The sequence below is a fragment of the Takifugu flavidus genome, chromosome 17 (assembly GCF_003711565.1).
Source record: "Takifugu flavidus isolate HTHZ2018 chromosome 17, ASM371156v2, whole genome shotgun sequence".
Taxonomy (NCBI): domain Eukaryota; kingdom Metazoa; phylum Chordata; class Actinopteri; order Tetraodontiformes; family Tetraodontidae; genus Takifugu; species Takifugu flavidus.
Window position 1 is genome coordinate 1950370 of NC_079536.1, and position 18254 is coordinate 1968623.

At 49.6% G+C, this 18254-nt stretch overlaps 2 long non-coding RNA genes across 2 annotated transcripts in view; one reads left to right on the forward strand and one right to left on the reverse strand.

Annotated features, from left to right (window-relative positions):
• Nucleotides 1–359: 359 nt before the first annotated feature.
• Nucleotides 360–18254, reverse strand: part of LOC130513774 (uncharacterized) — a 175082-nt gene continuing 157187 nt past the window's right edge. Inside the window, exon 4 of the long non-coding RNA XR_008946826.1 lies at nt 360–1687. This is a non-coding gene — a long non-coding RNA (uncharacterized LOC130513774). The remainder of the gene's footprint in view (nt 1688–18254) is intronic.
• On the forward strand, nt 15169–17820 carry LOC130513775 (uncharacterized). Its single transcript, XR_008946827.1, has 2 exons — nt 15169–15846; nt 17228–17820. It is a non-coding gene; the product is annotated as an uncharacterized LOC130513775 (long non-coding RNA).

An 18254-nucleotide genomic window follows, 5' to 3' on the forward strand; every position in this document is an offset into this window, starting at 1 on the left:
AGAGTCAGACACACAGTTCCTTGTCCTTCTATCTTTATGAGGACTGAAGCATTCTCCAGCTCCTGACCATAACCCTAACCATGCCAACTGACCCCCTGACCCTAACCTAAACCCAACTTTAACCTTAAAATAGGCCTTTAAAAGCTGCGAGGACCACCCAGAATGTCCTCACTTTGCTAGTAAAATGCGTATTCTGGTAGCTGATATGTAGAAAACATCAGAATAATCGCTACGGCGACACGCTTTAATCAGCTCACCTTGCAAAAACACAACACCAAATTGAGATTAAAGCAAAGCTTGAGAAACTAAAAATCAAAGGAGAAGCTGACTGTGTGAAAGGATTTTGCAGAGTCTGGGGTGTTAAGTCGCTTTATTCCGGCTCTCCTTGTTAGCTCACAACAAATGAACACAGTTTTGTGCTGCAGGAAGCTGTTTGCATTAGATGAAGCTAACGAGACTTTAACAGACGCCGCCTATTCGGAGTGGAAGCTGAGCAGCACGGCTGCAGCGTGGATGAGAGCGGAAGCGCCAGTTCCCACTGACCTCTGCCGGCGTGCTTCACCTCCACAGAGACGTAGCAAAATTAATGCAGGCCATTTTAACTGAATGTTGGTGACGGCTGGGAAACAACCTGCAGCACCTTAACAATGCGCTAATTAGACGGGTGAGGCCAGAAGCCCTTCAAAAGGTTGCCATGGTGACGGAGGTGCAGCCGAGTCTCGGCAGAGACACGTCGCGACCGACCTGCTGTCCAGCATGGCGAGAACATCACAGCTAGAGAGCCCAACCTGACCTCTGTCGAGAGAGGTGCTGCCAGAGAACCAGTCAGAACTGGTTTTATATGAAGCGAAGCAAAAGTTCTCTGCAGGACCTGTCTGGTCCATCTGAGGAAGCAGATCCAATCGCTTCCGTGGAACTCCTGGAACAAGGACATTTGTGGTCCCAGTGTGCCCAACACTTCCAGCAGGACCAGTGAAGAGTTGCAAGGTCTTTGGTGCGACTGATAATTATCAGGTTTTTAACACCTCGTAGAAGAAACACCTCAGCAGAGCAGCTGATGGAGGCCAGAGGAGAAGCTAACGTCCAAGCAGGCTCCTTCTGCTCTCCACGTGACTGCTAAGAGCTCTCAGGCTGTGCCAGGGCTTCGTGTCTCCAGTCGAGCTTTAAGAATGAAGGTTCCCGAGACCTTCACAGGATGGAAGGACCATCAAAGCAGCATGTTGATGGTCAGTCAGAGGTTAGCAAGTAAAACCTGGAGCGAAAGTTGGGGAAAAACACAACCAGCAACACGACAAAGCTGTTCTGTGGCGAGAGATCTCACACTCGGGGTTAATTTATGCCGTCCCTCCGTGCGTGTGCACGTGCGTGTGTGTTGTGTCAGAGCGTTCGGCAGCTGACAGCCTCTGAGAAGACGAGCGGCTCCATATTAGCTGTATATTGGAGGCCTGCTGTGCCTGGCTCAAAGAGAAATGAGATGAAGCCAAAGCCAGCGTTCACTCCCCATCAGGAGTCATTTCCAGTTGAAAGTGCAAGAAAAAGGGCTCAATTTCCTGATGGGAAGAGGAAGAAGATGGTAATGATTGCGCTGTCAACGGCGGCGTGACTCGTTCTGGTGTGACGAAACGACAATGCAAGATCTTTGTGAAACAGCCGGCAGCAACGTCGCGGCCGGCTGATCCTTCCCTTCCTACGGAAAAAAAGGAATCATTAAAACCCTTCCGAAGGAGAATCCGTCCTCTTTAGAGGGCCCCTGCATTCTACGCCGATGTGTCCACATCCTGCTAACACAAGTGACAATTTGTGTCACTTCCCTACGGTTTTCAACCCTAATTTGGTGACACCTGGATTCATCGTGGATACCGCACGAGTCTGGACCCGAGGACTCTTAAAAGTGATCCCCTTTTTCCTGGAGACTGGAAATGTTAGACCTGTGTGTGTGTGTGTGTGTGTGTGTGTGTGTGGTGTGTGTGTGTGTGTTTACTGAAACGGGTAACGGACAGCTGGGTACCACAGAAATGCTGCGCTGTAAATCGCTTAGATCCATCTGAAAGCACGCCTGGATCGGCGCCACTCAAGAGGAAAGTAAAGGGCCGCCCTCAAAACACAGGAAAACTCTCGCGCTAATGGTGGCATCACCTGTTGAATGGGGAACCCGGCGTAGCTCCAGAAGCAGCATTTATCTGAACTGATTATCACCGACTACAAGGTCGGCGCTGTCTTTTCTCTTAGCGCTGGAGGGCTCTCCGCTCTTTCAGACGTTGCTTTCAGCAGCTCCGTGAATGGGTTTTAAGAGAACACCTTTAGCGTTGGAGGATTCCATGCTGGCAAATTGAAACGAGTCTGTGGAGACGATCTGATGAGTGATTGAAGCGATACAGTATTCACACGTGCGCGCGCGTCAGCGGCTGGCGGACGTTTATTAAAAACGTAACGAAGCCCAGAGGAGGTCGAAACGCGGATCTGCTAGCTAGCGGTGGCTGAAAGGGAAAACAGGGGTGTAAAAGGTCGGCGTTTTGTCTCATTCTAAACCTTTTGGGGCATCTGTGGGAAATATCAGCCGCAGATGAGGTCCAACACCAGAACCAATAGAGAGTTTCCAATTACCCAGCAGCGAAGGCCGACAGAATATAGAAACAGGTGGCGCCTTTAATTGCTTTTCGCAACCCCGGCAGCTCCGTGTGGGGGAGCACAAGCAGTGGGAGAGCTTCTGGGAGACCGGCCCCTCAGAAATATCTCTGTAATTGGGGTTTTGTTTTTTTTTAGCAAAATAAAATTCATAAAATCCAGCCAGAATTTTCTAAAAAAAATAAAAAAATCATAAATATCAAATGGGGGAGATTTGTGTTTACGCAGGAATCAACCCTGGGCTCACCAAAATCGGACCAAGGTTGGTCCTTTTGAACAGTAACTTCCCCGCCTCCACACACACACACACACACACACACACCCCTTCCCAACACACACCTACACTACGGCAAGCCGAAGTCGTCAAACAAGGTTACGCTTTGGAAACAGTGTGTCATCAGCCTTTCATTGGCAAGGCTAGTCGCGGCTCGTGGGAGTTTTCAGTCCTTTTCAGTATCCAGGAGGGAAGATTCGGTCAACATGCTGATTTTCAAGGTCGGGAGAAGATGCATATTCATGTGCTGGTGTGATGGACGCGGAGCAGCGCAGTTCCACAGTGAACATACGATTCAACACTTCTTTCCATCCAAGCCTGGCACAAATAAACTTACTTTTGGTTTGACCAGCACGCGTGTGTGTGTGTGTGTGTGTGTGTGTGTGTGTGTGTGTGTGTGTGTGTGTGTGTGTGTGTGTGTGTGTGTGTGTGTGCCTCCATGTTCCTCTGAAGTCAAACTGCTGGCAGTGATTGCCCTGTTTTCCCATTTCCCCTCTGGCTAATCACCAGAGTCCCCGTAAATCCCCGGTATCACCAAAGGATCAAGAGAAGGCCTCCGAGCCCCGCGGTGGCTATTTCCTCCTGCAGCAGAACACAAACTGAAAGCCTCTTGATATATTTGCTGGCCCAGGAACGGTGAAGTCCCCCCCCCCCCCCCCATCCCCCCGCCGACATCGCCCTGATCCTGCTCGCCCTCCGCTCTGCATAGAACTCCAACCTGAACAACTCAGAGCGATCCTATTGTGATGGACGCCCGGATGAGGTCGTACTTTGTGCCAGCGGGAGTACGAGAGGATGGGGTTGAGAGGTCTTCCCGTGGTCCAGCTCATGTGGCTGTACAGCATAATTAGTTTGGATGGAACACCACCTCTGGGGTCCGGATTAGCTCTTGGAGGGTGGCGTCTCTGGCAGCACGGTGTTCTGATGAGCGCTCAGATACACGCCGTGCAGTTGCCACCAAGAAGCCTTTGATGGGTTTAAAAGCCCGGCCAATTCCAGCCAGAACGGGGAAAAAAAGGTTGGGAGGACGAAGACAGGCCGGAAGAGTGGAATAGCTTTTATTCGGATTCACCTCTGGGTTGGACAATAAAATTAAAACGACAAGCGTGGACTCAGGTTTTGTTCAAGCTAACGCTAACTCTCATCTGCTGTGACCGTGGACGTGGTGGCGTTCTTGGATGCCAAACTGAACCTGAAATTGCTCCTTCCTGCCCTTTACTGATGCAGGAATACTTTTCCTAAGCAGGTGGCCGCTTGTGCGCTCACCTCTGCCGCTCGCACCTGAATGTGGACGTGAATAAGCTCAGTGGAAACGTGCTTCATGAACAAAGCCCGTTCATCAAAGGGGTCCGGAGGAGGCGCGAAAAGAACATAGGGGAGAATTCGACGGGAGGCATCACAGAGGAGGAATCTTCCAACTGGCCTCGGCGTCAGGAGCTACCAGAACCCTCTCAGACCCAACCCCGAACCGAACCCTTTAGACCCTAGCCACCAATCACCGGCTACGACTGCGTGTGTTCTTCTCCTTGATGGAAAAGTTCGTCCTCGCTCGCTTCCGCTCCCCCAAACACTCAAAGAGGAGAGACAATACGGGGCTGCTGAGCTCCGTTCTTGGCATCGGAGCGCAAAGGCAATTTTCCTGAGGATGGACGAGAGTGTGGGGGCTCCTCATCCCTCCTGGAACAGCGCGTGTATTCTCTTCCTGGATCCAGAAGACACGGTCTGTTCTTCTCAGAGGACGGAAGCGCTTCACCCACGCAGAGTCAATCCGCATGAATTAAACCTTTACAACATTTCTGAATCCTGTTTCAGAGCATTCACGGACTGCATGAGCTTCTCCAGGCCCGGCTCTGGCGTTCCTTTGACAAATATTCTTCCTAAAGCTGTCCTGCCACTGACGGATGTGTCTGACAGCTACGGCACAAGAAAACCTACATCACTCTCCCAGCAAGCTTCCTGCGCGGAAATTACAGCTAAGTTATTGTTTTTTTTCTCCCCCCTCCTCTCCCAGAACAGAGCGAAAGGAGGCGAGAGCCGGGCAACAAATAAAAGGAAAGAAGGTGTGGACAGAAATCACAAACTCCGGGGAGTAAACAAGACACGGGCCTGAGGGGACGGCGGGGCGGACGGAGAACCGGCGACGGAGAACCGGAGGAGCGAGTGTGAGCGCTCGGGTCAGCGGTTGTCAGCAGAGTGTTGGAGTCCATATTTATTTGGGGGTGGTGTGAATAATTGAGCTTTCAGCAGCTTTGTGGGAGTTTTGAAGACATGTTTGGACCAGCTGTGGCTCCCTGGTTAGCATAGTTAGCATAGATTAGCAACGGAACCCAAGGAGGCTGGTTCCATAAGTTCACGTCCGGGGGAACTTTATGGATTTTATTCCGCAGACGTCTCCTCATTACAGTCGTCACCCACACGTTCATTAGTTTTGCCATCGCGTTGGAATCACGGGAGGAGGGTGGCCGTGTGATAATCTTGCGTTAAAAATCCAATTTTGCAATCTAGGTCACGACGTCGGGTTAATGCCTTCTGGATGACAGCGCCCAAATTGAAGCTAGCCCGAGACGGCGAGGAAACGGGAATGTCGGCAGTGCCTCTACGGGTCTGCGTTAACCCTGAACCCGACTCTAGAGGATCAGAGATCAACGCCGACGCGTGTTTTAAACCACGTCGTGATTCGGTCGCTCTGTCCTTCCATCGGGCCTTTAAGGGAACCTGTGGGAACGTGACGGGGAGCACAGGTTCTTCTCTTCGTGTGACGGGATTTTAGGTCGAAGTAAACAGCAGGAGCCGTCAGAGGGGGTCCTGAGGGAGACGGTTCGCAGCCGGGCTGCGTTCAAAAGCCTGCGTGGCGTCTGTGATGTGAGGACGCCTCATCACTTTCTGACTTTCTGCAGATCTGTGGATTATCCAGCGACGACTCCATCTTCCTGTTTTACTCCTCCGTTACAGGAGAGAGCCCCGCGCTTACGTGATTGCAACCGCAGCGTTCAAGGCCCGGTGCTTCGTGGGAGCGAGTCGGATACAAAACCATCATTTGTGGCTACAACTTTTTGTCTGCCAAGCAGCCACAGTCGTCCCCGGTGATCGCGCGCCGCTTCAATTAAATGCGAATGGAAAAAGTGGAGGACCCCAGGCTGACGAGCTTTGTGCTGTTCTCAGCTCCTCGCACCTTTTTTCCCCCTTTTGAAAAGGGTAAAACAGCAGCGTGCGCTCATAAATCTCCAGTTTATCTTATATCCACCAAATACAGAGAACAGCAGCAACACAAGAGCTAACGCCAGTAATGACAAACAGGCAAAAACAGTTGTTAAGAGTTGTGTTCCATGTAAAGAGCCTGCGTTTCTTCACTTCCTGTGTTGGTAGCACAGTGGTTGCTCCACATGTCCACTTCATAATCAGCCATCAACATATTTGGTCGTAATCACAATAAGTGCATCTTTAAAAAGCAGTGTTAGCCAGAAAGCTAGCATAGCCTGTAATAGCAGCATAGAAACACTTAGAAACACAGTCATGCTTCCCAGAACTCTTACATTAGTCCTTTATTATTCCTTAATTTGGACACATATATGATGCTAACCAAGACTTAATGTGCTCTGGTGCATCATTTTACCGGACAGATTAGCTGGTTGACCAGGATCAACTCCAGTGAGCCGACTGGTTATTAAAACTCCGAATGAAAACAGGACGATGCACCTGAAATGTTTACTGCAAACATAAATTTCTTTGCCTAAAAGTCCGTCAGTCGAGAGAAAAAAAATGCTGCCTTGTGATAACGGTGGCATCAGAATAAACCAGAACTAGCTAGCTTATTTGATTTATGCTTCCGCGGCTTCACCCGAGTCGATAAACGTGGCAAACGGAGAATCATCATAGAAAAATGATGTGTTCTTCAACTGCGTCTACTGTAACCAAAAAAAGAGGAAAAAAAACAGGCAGCGGCTCTGACAAAAGGAGTGAAGTTGAATAATGGCGTCTCAACTTCAAGCAGCGGGATATACATCTGTGCTTCATGGATTATTCATGTCCTCCACACCTGCCACACGCTTATCAACACGACATACATCTAACAGGAAAATCATCACACTTTCGGGCTGAAAGGAAAAAAAAAACCCATCCCGCCTCCCTCGCTGGGAAACTGCACGGATCAATAGAGCCGCTGAATGTTGGACTGTACGCAATATTTCAATCAATGAAGATGGAAAATGAACAGAAGAAGAGGGAGCGCGAGCGGAATAACAACAGCGCTCCGCCCTCGTCTCCGACGCTTCCGGTGCGGTGACGCACGGAGAAACGATCTCCAGTTCCATCCTCGCAGCGCCAGGCAGAACTTTCTTCAAGAAGCCGCCCACGTGTTGGTTTAGCAGCCGCCGCCGCCGCCGAGAACTGCTGATCCGATCCAAAAGAAATGCGCAGGTAAGCAGATTTCCGGGCGGAAGTCGTGCATTAAGTTGCTTCGAGAGTTTTTTCCTGCAGAGTCATAGCGTTCCCGACTCCCCCCTGCATAATCCATACGTTTAACCCCGCATCCGACAGAACGATCAGGCGCCAATAAATGAACCCAAAAGTCTGGTTCCGCTCAGATGGTCGCAGGCTCTCGCGGTCAGAGTGGAGGCGCTAATGGCGCTAACCTCCAGGTCCGGAACGCTGTTGTTTTCATTTTCCTGAGACTCCGACTCGGAACGTCTGGACACCATAGTAGAAGATGCTGGCAGGAGTTCTGCTGCTACACTTCTGTGTCCAAACAGCTAAAAATGAAGCTTTAGAAGATCAACGGCCATGAAATGCTGCATGTCAACACGTCTTTGGGAGTGTTTGCACGTTTTCCCCGTTTGTCCAGAGAGGCAGAGATCCAAGGACAGCTGGACAATGAACTACTGCCCTTGGAGGAAGCTCCCCTCCTCCCTCGCCATCTCAATATGTGGACAAAAACAGAGGAAAGGACGGAGAACTGCAAACGTCCCAGCTCAGGAGACGCTGCCTCAGCTGTGGAGACGTAATAACTTTGATCTGAGGACCAAACTCATCCCAGAGACCTTCTCATCCAATCACGGCCTTCAAGCGGGAAACATCTGCTTCTCGCGCCGTTTTCATTAATGAAACCTGCGTCTGCAGCAGATATGAAGGCCTGTCCGACGTCTCCGGAGGTAATAACGTCCCTTTTTCTTCTGACTCAGATGAATCTTTTATGCTTTAATATTGCCGTTAGAGCTTTGGGCCCCTGCACATCACAAAAGCTGCCTCTTTGTTGATGATGCTGCCTTCTTTAATTAAAAGCAACAATTGTTCTTTACGGTCCCGGTCCTGCCGAACACTCATTACCTCACAGCAGGCGCCCTGGCCTTGGCCCTGGGCTTCCACTGTCCTCTACCAGATGGCCACAGGTTCAAATCTCCGAACGGCCAACTTGCAATGTCACCTTTAGGAAATCAGCTCCTCACCTGCACCTCCGTTTGAGCGGCGCCTTTCATCCCAACGCAGGCGCTGGGGGTGCGGCCTACAAACGTGCGCTGGTCACTTCCTGTCCCTGGTGTGGACGGGCTGCACTCCTACCGCGCGCTGTGCTGTGTGACAGCCCATTTGTTAGCCAAAGCGCTTGAATCAACGTGGCCGTCCCTGCTGTAATAAGCGGCCTCAGCTCCCGAGTTATTCCCAGTTTATGGGGAAGATTACATGTCAGCGGCCGTCCACGCTGCATTTTAAGCTCCTGCTGTGTTTAATTAAATGCATTCATCACGGCCCTGCGAGTGCATTAAACACCCGGTTAGTATTCAGAGGGGCTCTGGTCACTCTTGACGTTCGCCTTGAATAAAACGATAAATAAAAAGCTGCTAAATTTAGCAGACGGCGCGAGAGAATTCTCCGTTTGGACCTTATTTTGTTATTTAAATGGCATTTAACTCTGTGATAAATGGTGTTTCCTGTTCCTGCCAGAGTACAGATGCAGCCTCCGATTGCCTTTGTGGAACCAAAGGCCTTTAAGAGTGAAAAGCAAATTAAAAACGACGACGCAAACAGTCTCCACCCGAGCGGGGAAACCCTTTGAAATAACAACACCGACGGCTAATTCGCTCTGACAAGTTTCCACGTCGCTTCAGCCTCGTTCAGTCACGCTCTGCAAGCACCAAGTTACCCGCTTCTCTTCTAATTCACATTCAATTTGTCTGCCGCGCATCTTCTCCCGGCATCCCCCGGCTGTGCGGAGGGTGACCTTTGACCCAGGGCGATGCGAACTGAAAGGTTAGAGCTGGGAACAGCTGCGTTCGCTCCGCTTTCATCAGGCGGCCGGAGCGTTTCTGCCATCGCAGCTGGACTCAAAATGGCCGACCAGACTATTTTTCTTTACAGCTTATTTGAACTTTTATGAGGATTTGACGGTCCGGACACGGAGCCACGCTTCAATGTCCTTGGGAAGGACGGCGAGCTCCCGTCCAGCCAGAAGAGAAGCGCCAGCCGCAGCTAATTGCCGGGCGGGGAGCAGAGGGCAGCATCAGGAAGGGCACAAAATACCCAAAAGCCAAATCAAATCTGGGGATCACAATTACGTTTCCACAGACGGGGGCTCCACTGGGCAGCGTGGTGGGAAAAGACGTTTAAAAAAAATTATATTTATATATTAGGCACCAAAATATTTCGGTGTTGTCCCCAAAGTCACGAGCTGGAGGCAGGACGCTGAGGTGGGCGTGGCCTGCAGACGGTTCAGGAAGTGAAAGGAAGAAGAATTATTCCAATCACCCCATCGGCTGTGCCTTGGTTGCGTTTCCATCTGATTCCTTGGGAATCTGGTCCGAATTCTCAGCATTTATCCTCTAAACTGCACATTTAATCCCCCGGAATCGAAAGTTTGGTGCGGTGCTAAAGCTAACCGTGGCGATATCGAGTTTCTCCAACTCTCGCCGAAGTTGGATCGCTGGACAGGAAGTCCTGAAGCGCTTCCCCTGCTTGGAGCGAGCTCGGCTAGGATGTGGCGGGATTTGGGAGGGATTGAGTGGTAATGGGTGGCCGGCGTTGAGGCGCGCCTGGCGTTCCCGCGGGATCTCTCTGATGAGCTGGGATTGGATTCATCTGCTGCGTGGATCGATTTGTTTTCGCCACCAGGACACCTCTCTCCAGTCTGGACCATATATTTGAAAAGTTTTATTATTTTTGGGCAGCTCTGAGAACGTGACGCGACTGACCGGCGCGGTCTGGATCAGTCATCCATCTTTTCCTTTTCTCGCAATAAGCGGAAGAATAGACGATAAAAAAGGAACTAGTTCTCAACTGGAAGGGAGTAAACAAACAGATGAATGACTCCACTTTTTTACTATTTGGGGAAGTTCATTTTCAAGCGCTAACGTTGGATCGGTATCGACGCCGCGTCAACACTCGGTTCTTCTATTCACATCTTTGGCGTGAGTGCGTTCGGGTTCAAACGTTGGTTAAAACCGCCGCCGGACAAGATAGTGAATAAAATACAGACTTTTACAGGTCGATGCCATGAAAGAGGAAATGGAGCAGCCGGGACAAGCAACAGCTTAAACCCAACGTCTCGGGGAGCACAATGCAATTATTGATGATTTACTTCATCATCCATGTCCCCACGTCGCCTCCCCAGCACCAAACCATCCGGATTATTCCAATGTCAGAACAGAAAGAGCAGGTTAGAGCTCAGCTCCATTGTGTCTCTTAAAGGGGGCCTATTAGGACCATTTTTACATTTTGTCCCGACTTTTTTCTCTGACTTATTTTCTCAAAAAAAAACCCAACATAAAAACCTGCACCTCTAATCCTGTTTCCTTCTCACAGAACTCTGCTTGGGCGCCCACGTGGGCCCACCTACAGCTTCAACAATAGACCGAGAAACTCTGCTTTCCTCCTTTGATTCGGAATTATTCCCTTTCAGAGGATGGCAGAAAATCTAAATCCAGCATCTAAAATCAGAAGAAATAGAAAACTCTGCCCACCGTAACTTTACTGATAGACTGAAAAACGAAGGGAGGGAGAGTATTATGGGGTTCATCATCCGTAGATAAGAAGGGAAAAGCCTCACATATGCAGACAGCCCTTAACAGATGTATAAAAGGGGTTGGAGCTTCACACGGGGGGGGGGGGGCTTTCATGCTTGGGCATGTCGTGACTGGATTGAACATCCACCCCGCTCTGCTCCTCCAGGGTTTCCGAGTTTCCCAGACCACAGGTTCCCCCATCTGACCCCTGCTGAAGGTCTGAGGAGCAGGCTAATGGTAGCGGCTAAAAAAGTGCTGCGTTGACTTCAGGGACCGTAGAGTTCTGCTCCTCGTGTGAGGAGGGAGGGAGAGAGAGAGAGGAAGAGAGAGAGAGAGGGAGAGGGAGGAGAGAGAGGAGAGAGAGGAGAGAGAGAGAGACTCCTACAGCAACATAATTCTGTAGCATCTGAAGGACTCCATGAAACACCCCCGTTACAGTCACTGGCTGCAACAATTAAGTGCTTATGAAACTGTCCTTATTCCGCACTGATGCCCTTTGATGCAAACTTTTTTTTTTCTTCTCGTCCATTTTGTTATTTGCCTCCTTCCTTTGATCCACACAGGACTTGCGAGCGTGTGCACAGCAACAAAGTAGAGAACAAAGACCCTCCTCGGCTAATTAGCTTAGCGCTGGGAACAACGTCCTCAAATATCAAATAAAGTTTTGTAACATTCCTCCCCCAAAAAACAAGTCCTGTGCTTGTTTTTACTTATCTGTGTGTATTTTTAAATGCGGATATTGTAATCAGATGTTATGTAACATCTCATTTGCATAATATCAGAGGATCTGAGCCACAGGCTCCGGGAGGGTGAAGGAAGAACTTCTGCAGCAGGCTGACCTCAGTCTGAGCTACTTTCCTCCGCCTCCCTCGGGGAAACGGTCCCAAGATCTGGGGGCATTTGTAAGAGGTCAACAAGGTCAACTCCAGCCTCCCTTGCCGACCTCCTGCTTCCTGGCACTGCTGGGTTTGTTTTCAAAGAAATGGCCCCCGTGGAACTGATCAGACCCGTTAAGCTCTTTGCCACGGTCGAGCGGCGGTCGGCGAGGGGCCCCGCCGACCGCCGGGCAACATTCGAGTTATTCCAAACAGCACCGGGCCAATTTGTTTTCTGATTCCTGTCTCATTAGGACCAAAGTTGTAGCGAGGCAGAACAATCGCAGATGAACAAGGGCGGCGGTCTTGAGGGACGGCTCGGAGCGTTCTCGGCGGATGGTGCGCAGAAGCTGTCATATTGAGCCTCAGCGCTCACGGGGGGGCAAACAGCCGATCAATTAATGAACCGGCTCGGCCCGCTGCTAGCGCGGGTATGCAAAGCGCGCGTCCTGCACAGCGCTAACTGGCAGCTCGGGAGCCCGGCGGGTGATCTGAGCCGCGAGAGGGCTGCATTCCTGGATTGGCCTGTTCTCCCTCTGATTTGTACTCCAGGTGCGAGTGTACAGAGCGTAGATTAGTAGAAGAAAGACCTACAACAGATGCTTGGGGAGTGGGGCTTAAATCCGCTCGCTGTGGAGATCATCTGCTCTCCTCCACAAAGGAGGACTCGACCCCGACGTGATGCACACAACCAGCAACACGCAGTTCGGGTTTTAAACGACGCTGGAGTCATTAGAGTTTGGCCTTCCCATTAACCCGAGGTGACCCGAGAAGGTCCGCACCAAACTGCGGTCCGCGGAGGGCTCCACGCGTTCTTATTCCGCAACAGCCGATGAGCAGGAGCGGGTTTCGGAATCCGCGTTACCCTCCGATGGTGTTTGAAGGAGAGAGCGCGGCAGTAATTGGTCCGAGGAAACATTAGGGCCTTAATTATTCTGTGAAAAGTACTTCGGATATCACGGGGGAGGGGGGGGGGGGAATGCTAATGCTGCGGATGCTAACTGGAAATTCAAATTTTGAATAAATAAAATACGTTTGCTTTTAGATGACTTTGGCACACATTTGCATGGGTTATCTGATTGGATTTGCATTCCTGTGATCCATGGAATGTATTATCTTTGGGCAATTCAGCATCGCATCTTATCTGGAACACGCCCAATCAATAGAGAGCAGCTCTGAATATGGATCGGGGATGGTTATCTGAGGAGGAATAACTTACATTACCACTTCTGTGGCGAGAAACACACTCACTTTTTAAGATTTGGCTTCACTTCAGTATAGTTAGATTTTTTATCCAATCGGAAAATCAAGCCCGTCTCGCTCTTAAGACCCGCGAATCTGCAGTCCATTAATTAGCAAACAACAGCTTTATTAGCTAATCTCAGTTTAACCTTTTCCTGTTATTAAGAGGAGATTTTAGCCTTGACCAGCATCATCTCAGAGAGTTGGCTGATTAAGAGTGAGGGGGAAACTGGCTGTGCAGTTGAATATCTCACTCGCCCAGAGCTCCGGCAGACGGTCCCGTTTGATAAATGAACCCAAAGTCTGAAGAAGCTGGAGCGAGATAGCTTCCACTCCGCGCCCCCTAAAAAGAGAAAAGTGTCAGCTTTTTCATCTTCTGAGTGATTCCAGCTGCCATCGCGGAGAACTGATGAGCGCTTCTGGGGATTTATGGCGCTTTTCCTTGCACATTAAATGTAGACTATGGAACACGGACGCCCAGAAAACCTCCCGCCACAGCCGGGCTGGGTGGAGGGAGAGGTCAGAGCATGTAAAACCGGAAGCTACACGTGCGTCTGAACCCCTGGCGCGCTCCAATTATGACAGCTAGCTTCTAACAGCAGCGACTTTGATTCACTGTTTCACTTGGTCTTGTTCTCAATATAGAAAAATTGGGCGAATGCTAATTTCTTCAGACAGCTTCCATAAAAGAGCCATCACTGAGGATCGGAGTATCAGAGGGCGATTTAAAGTAATGTGGCAAATAAGACGCTGGAATTCATCTCACACGGCTCTGAGATGGGAGGGGGGGGGGGGGGGGGGGGGGGGGGTAATATTGCCATTTTCAGTCAGGCAGCATGCTGCAGGCTCATAGGAGAGTTTGTCAAATGTATTCATATCATACATTAAAAATGACGGTCAATTTATCCACATTATTTAAATAGAGATATTGCTTTAGTGAGCAGGCAGCAGCCGGTATGGAGCCAAGCTGCATTCTAACCAGCATATTAAAAGCTGAAAACCCACCGTTGAAGAGAAGTTCTGGACCGCCGTCACCTCGACCTTGAAGAATTCTAAACACCGAAGCTCCGCGGGAACTTTTCTTCTGTTCCATTTTTGTCATTAAAATTGAGAATTATAATAATTCTAATCAATCGCAGCCCCCCCATCCCCTGGATTCTGCTCATCCTGGCGCTGAAGCCCTCCGTGTGCAGCTCGGTTTTAATCTTTGCATTTTAGCGCCCGTGGACCCATCATCATCGCCGTCCGCGACTTCTGGCCTCAAAAGTTAATCAGTACGTTCTTTCAGCGCACGCTGAGCATGCAAAACAACGGTGCAAGGCTAAATGAGTGCCGCGTGGCAATGACACCCCCACAATGATGCAGAGAGGGTGCGTGCAGGTCAGGAGAGTTTCAAATTAAATGCGCTCGCGGCCTCATCAGATGAGGGAGGGACGCAACCCAAGACCCGCTCAGTCCCAGATCCTGAGAGGTGGGGAACTGGACTGGGGACAGGGGGGGTCTACTTTGTCTCGCGTATGTATACGAATTTTTTTACGAGTGATGCTGGCTTTTAAAGGAGGGTTCTGACTAGAAGTGGAGGTATCGCTCAGCAATCTGAACGTGTGAAGGCATCACGCCGGCGGGAGGAGGGATATAAAGAATCCCACCTTGTATTTAAATAGCAGGCAGCAGTTTCAGTGCTGATGTTAACGCTGCCGTAGGTTTTCTCGCACTCCCCCCTCCCCCACCAGAGCTGGATCAGCCAGGATTTAATTTGAGTAATGAAAGCAGAGACACAAATATGATGGAATGCTTTGTTATTTTACCTCTCTGACTAATTTCTCTGTGATTCTGGGAATCATTTTGCCTTTTTTCTTTGCCTTCTTGCCCCAAGCAGCACTCAGTTTACTCGGGGGAAAGATACCTTTCAAGGCTCGTGGCGATGAATAGCAACTTTCCATTAACTTTTATTAAACCCAGATATTCAGCCGCCTATGACTTCAATTAATTTCATTCTCAGGTTATGAAGTAATTTGATTATACGGGCGAGGAAGAGAGCAAGAATCTGTATCTGTTCTCCATCTTGGGCTGAGCACTTTGGTTCCACTGAATTCATTCATTAAGCCCAGAGCGCAGGAACACTGAAGATGATTTTGTTAATAATTGTGCAATTAAATGATCCCGGGTGACTTGGACATAATTGAATAAAACGGCTGTGGCATCAGCGCCGAGCCCCCGTCAGGCTGAACTGGCTCTGGGCAGAAATAAGGAAATCCAGGCACATTTGCTTAGAGGGATTCCTGCTCGTAGCCTGGGTGGCAAATGCCTTTAATAAGCAAAGGGGAGGAAGATACCCGGGGTGAGGAAGACGAGGGGCAGGTTCGTTAGAGGAGCAGACAAACAAACATCTTTAGGAGGTGACGTCAGGCTGATGTAGACCCCACCCGGAGCTTTGGGTTCTGCCTTCATGTGGACGTGTTTTACCATCTGTGAAAGTTAGGTCTGCTTTGGGGCATTTCCGCAGCCCCGCCCCCTCCGGGGGCAGCAGGGTAGTATACGTTACGGCAACAGACAGTACGGAGCTTTGGATAACAAGAAGCCCAGTGGTGGGAGGGGAAAAAAGGCTTCTGTTCCCTTCATCTTTATTATTATGTTTATTGAATTTGGTTCAAAAGGAGCCAAGATCAAAGGCTGCCGCCGAGATTCATAATTTGAGAGGTGCAGAGTGAAATACTCTGCACCCAGAACTGTCAGAAACAACATTAAACCAAAAGGAATATTGGGCTTTGTGAAGAGCGGGAGGAGGCGCATGTTCTGCCGAGCCGGGTCGGCATTCCGAGAGGTGGAGCTGCAGCTTTAGGTGAGAGATGTTCAACGTCACTTGACAGGATTCGGTGGGTTTGGGCGGAGCTTCGGACTTGGGCGGAGCTCCGGACTTGGGCGGAGCTCCGGACTTGGGCGGGGCTTCAGATTTGGGCGGAGCTTCAGACTATAGGCTGCTGATTGGTGTGTTTGCTCTTCCATCTTTTATGTCGGCTACCTGCCGTATCGCTGCCAATTCAACAATAACGGTGTTGACGCATCGTTTGTAATATTACACGCACGCAGGCATGCAAACACACACACGCACACACACATACGCTGCGTGGAAGCATGAGCCAACGATTACGTGAGCTTTGTCCTACCCGAAGTATTTGGTATTGTTGAAATAATTGAAGAACCACTATGATGATATGCTAATTATGTAGCATTACCATTTAGAAAAGGCAAAGCAGGTGTAGCAGCTAAGGAACCATTTTATAATCCATTATTTGTTCCCCACATAAAGCTATCAGGAAACCATGAGAGCCGAGTAGCCCAATTTATTCCCACGTCTAGTTAACCTGAGGATTAGGAGACAAATCGGACAGTTGAAGGTGGCCTGAGGAAGGTAATGACGTCCCTGCATCCCTTTGAACAGCTGACAGGTCTTTACTGGGCCTGGGCACGCCTCCCTGACCATCTAGTCGTGTGCTTGACTTTGATCTTCAAAGCTGACCTCCCTCCTGCCCTGATTGATGGATAGAGCTGCCATTGATGGCCGCGTATCCATCAAGCGAAGCCTCGCCGGTGATGAATGAAAATGTCCTTTATCAACCGTGCATCACCTCATGAAGTATTGTCCTTTTTCACCCAACCAATTTATCCCTCAGCCAAAGATTGATTAACCATGGACGTGATTCAGTCAGCAATTATGACCTCATCGCTAATCAATCTACCTCACGGCGAAGAGGAACCTGGCCAACAGCCCCCCTCCGCCCACGCTCCCCGAGCAGCAGTGTCAGTTATCAGCAGGTACTTTTCCTTTAGTCTCAGGGATCATGGGAAAGTTTCCAGCCCTGGGAATGGTGTCACTTTGAGGATAAAGCTATTGATCTGTTGATCGCTGCTCCATACTGGAATATCTATAGGAGCCCCGGGGCGCTTATCCAGACTGGTTACAGTCACGGTTCACAGGTGGAGGATTGGGATTTTCACTGCATCATTACAGGAAATGGACTTGGACCTTATTAATTTAATATCAAGGGATTATTGATCAGGACCCGTGAGCTTTGGCAGCTGGATGGAGGATGTTCTCTGATAGGCTGATCACTCCCCTCCAGAGGTGCAGATAGGCGTTCCTCTCTTCGACCCTCGTGCTGATTCATGACTGATGTCAGGGAGTATAACGGCTAAAATGAACTCTTTATCTTTTCTGGCAGGAGAAGCGCTTTCTAAGATGCAGAAGGACGCTCCCCCCAAATCTGATCTCCCTGCTGTGACAACATCTCCGCTCCCTGAAAGGCAGCAGACGTATTCATCTGGAGATTGATCGCACTGGATAAATGACCCCATAGGGTCACACTGTAGCGCGCTCCCGTCTCTTCCTACTCAATGACCGGGGCCAATCTCCGGCGACGATGGGAAAACGCCCCCGCGGATGCCGAGAAGAGCTCCCTGGGGCAGCGGGAGGAAAGGGACACAATATTAGAAGCAGGGAAGGAGAGCCATGCCAGTCAGATGTGGAAAATAGTCCGTCTGAGCCGGAGAACGTGGACTTTAATCTGCTGAGGAAGCTCTCAGACGAGCGCCAGAGACGCTGAGAAGAGAACACAGCTGCTCTTTTATTCAAAACGACAGCGATCGATTCATGGACTCACCACTCCAACATAAGGAACATAAGAAGCTCCTCATTGGTCAAATGAAGTAGCTACGTCCTCTTTGTGGATCTGTCTGGATAATACATTATATTTACACTGTAACCTTTCCCTCTTCCGCTCTAAACTCCGGTAATTAAACTGCACCGGTGACTAAATGCTTGTCATTGTTGCTGTGCTGGTGCTCTTTTTTGGGGGAAAAAACATTTTAGTTTATTTCTTCAATACAGCAATTAAAGGAAAAGAAAAAAAACTCTTCCTGAAACCAGTTTTATGGTCTGAATGGTCAAATATAACGGCACCAGGACACTGGGACACTGGTTTGAACTGGTTTTACAGGTGATTTTACTGGTGATTTAAGCAAAAGTGTCTCCTGGAAGTGAGTCTCAACTCAAAAAACCGCTCTGTCGAGATGTTTGACATGTTGATATGAACAGTTTAAATGTGTTAAACCACGGTCGTTATCTAAAGATTAGGCCGACATCAGTGGAAATGGATCCTTGCCCAAAAGGCTTCCAGAAGGGCTGACAGAATCCAGAACACGGAGATGAATCCTGCAGATTGACCTTTGGTCCAGAGGAGGTTGCTGGTA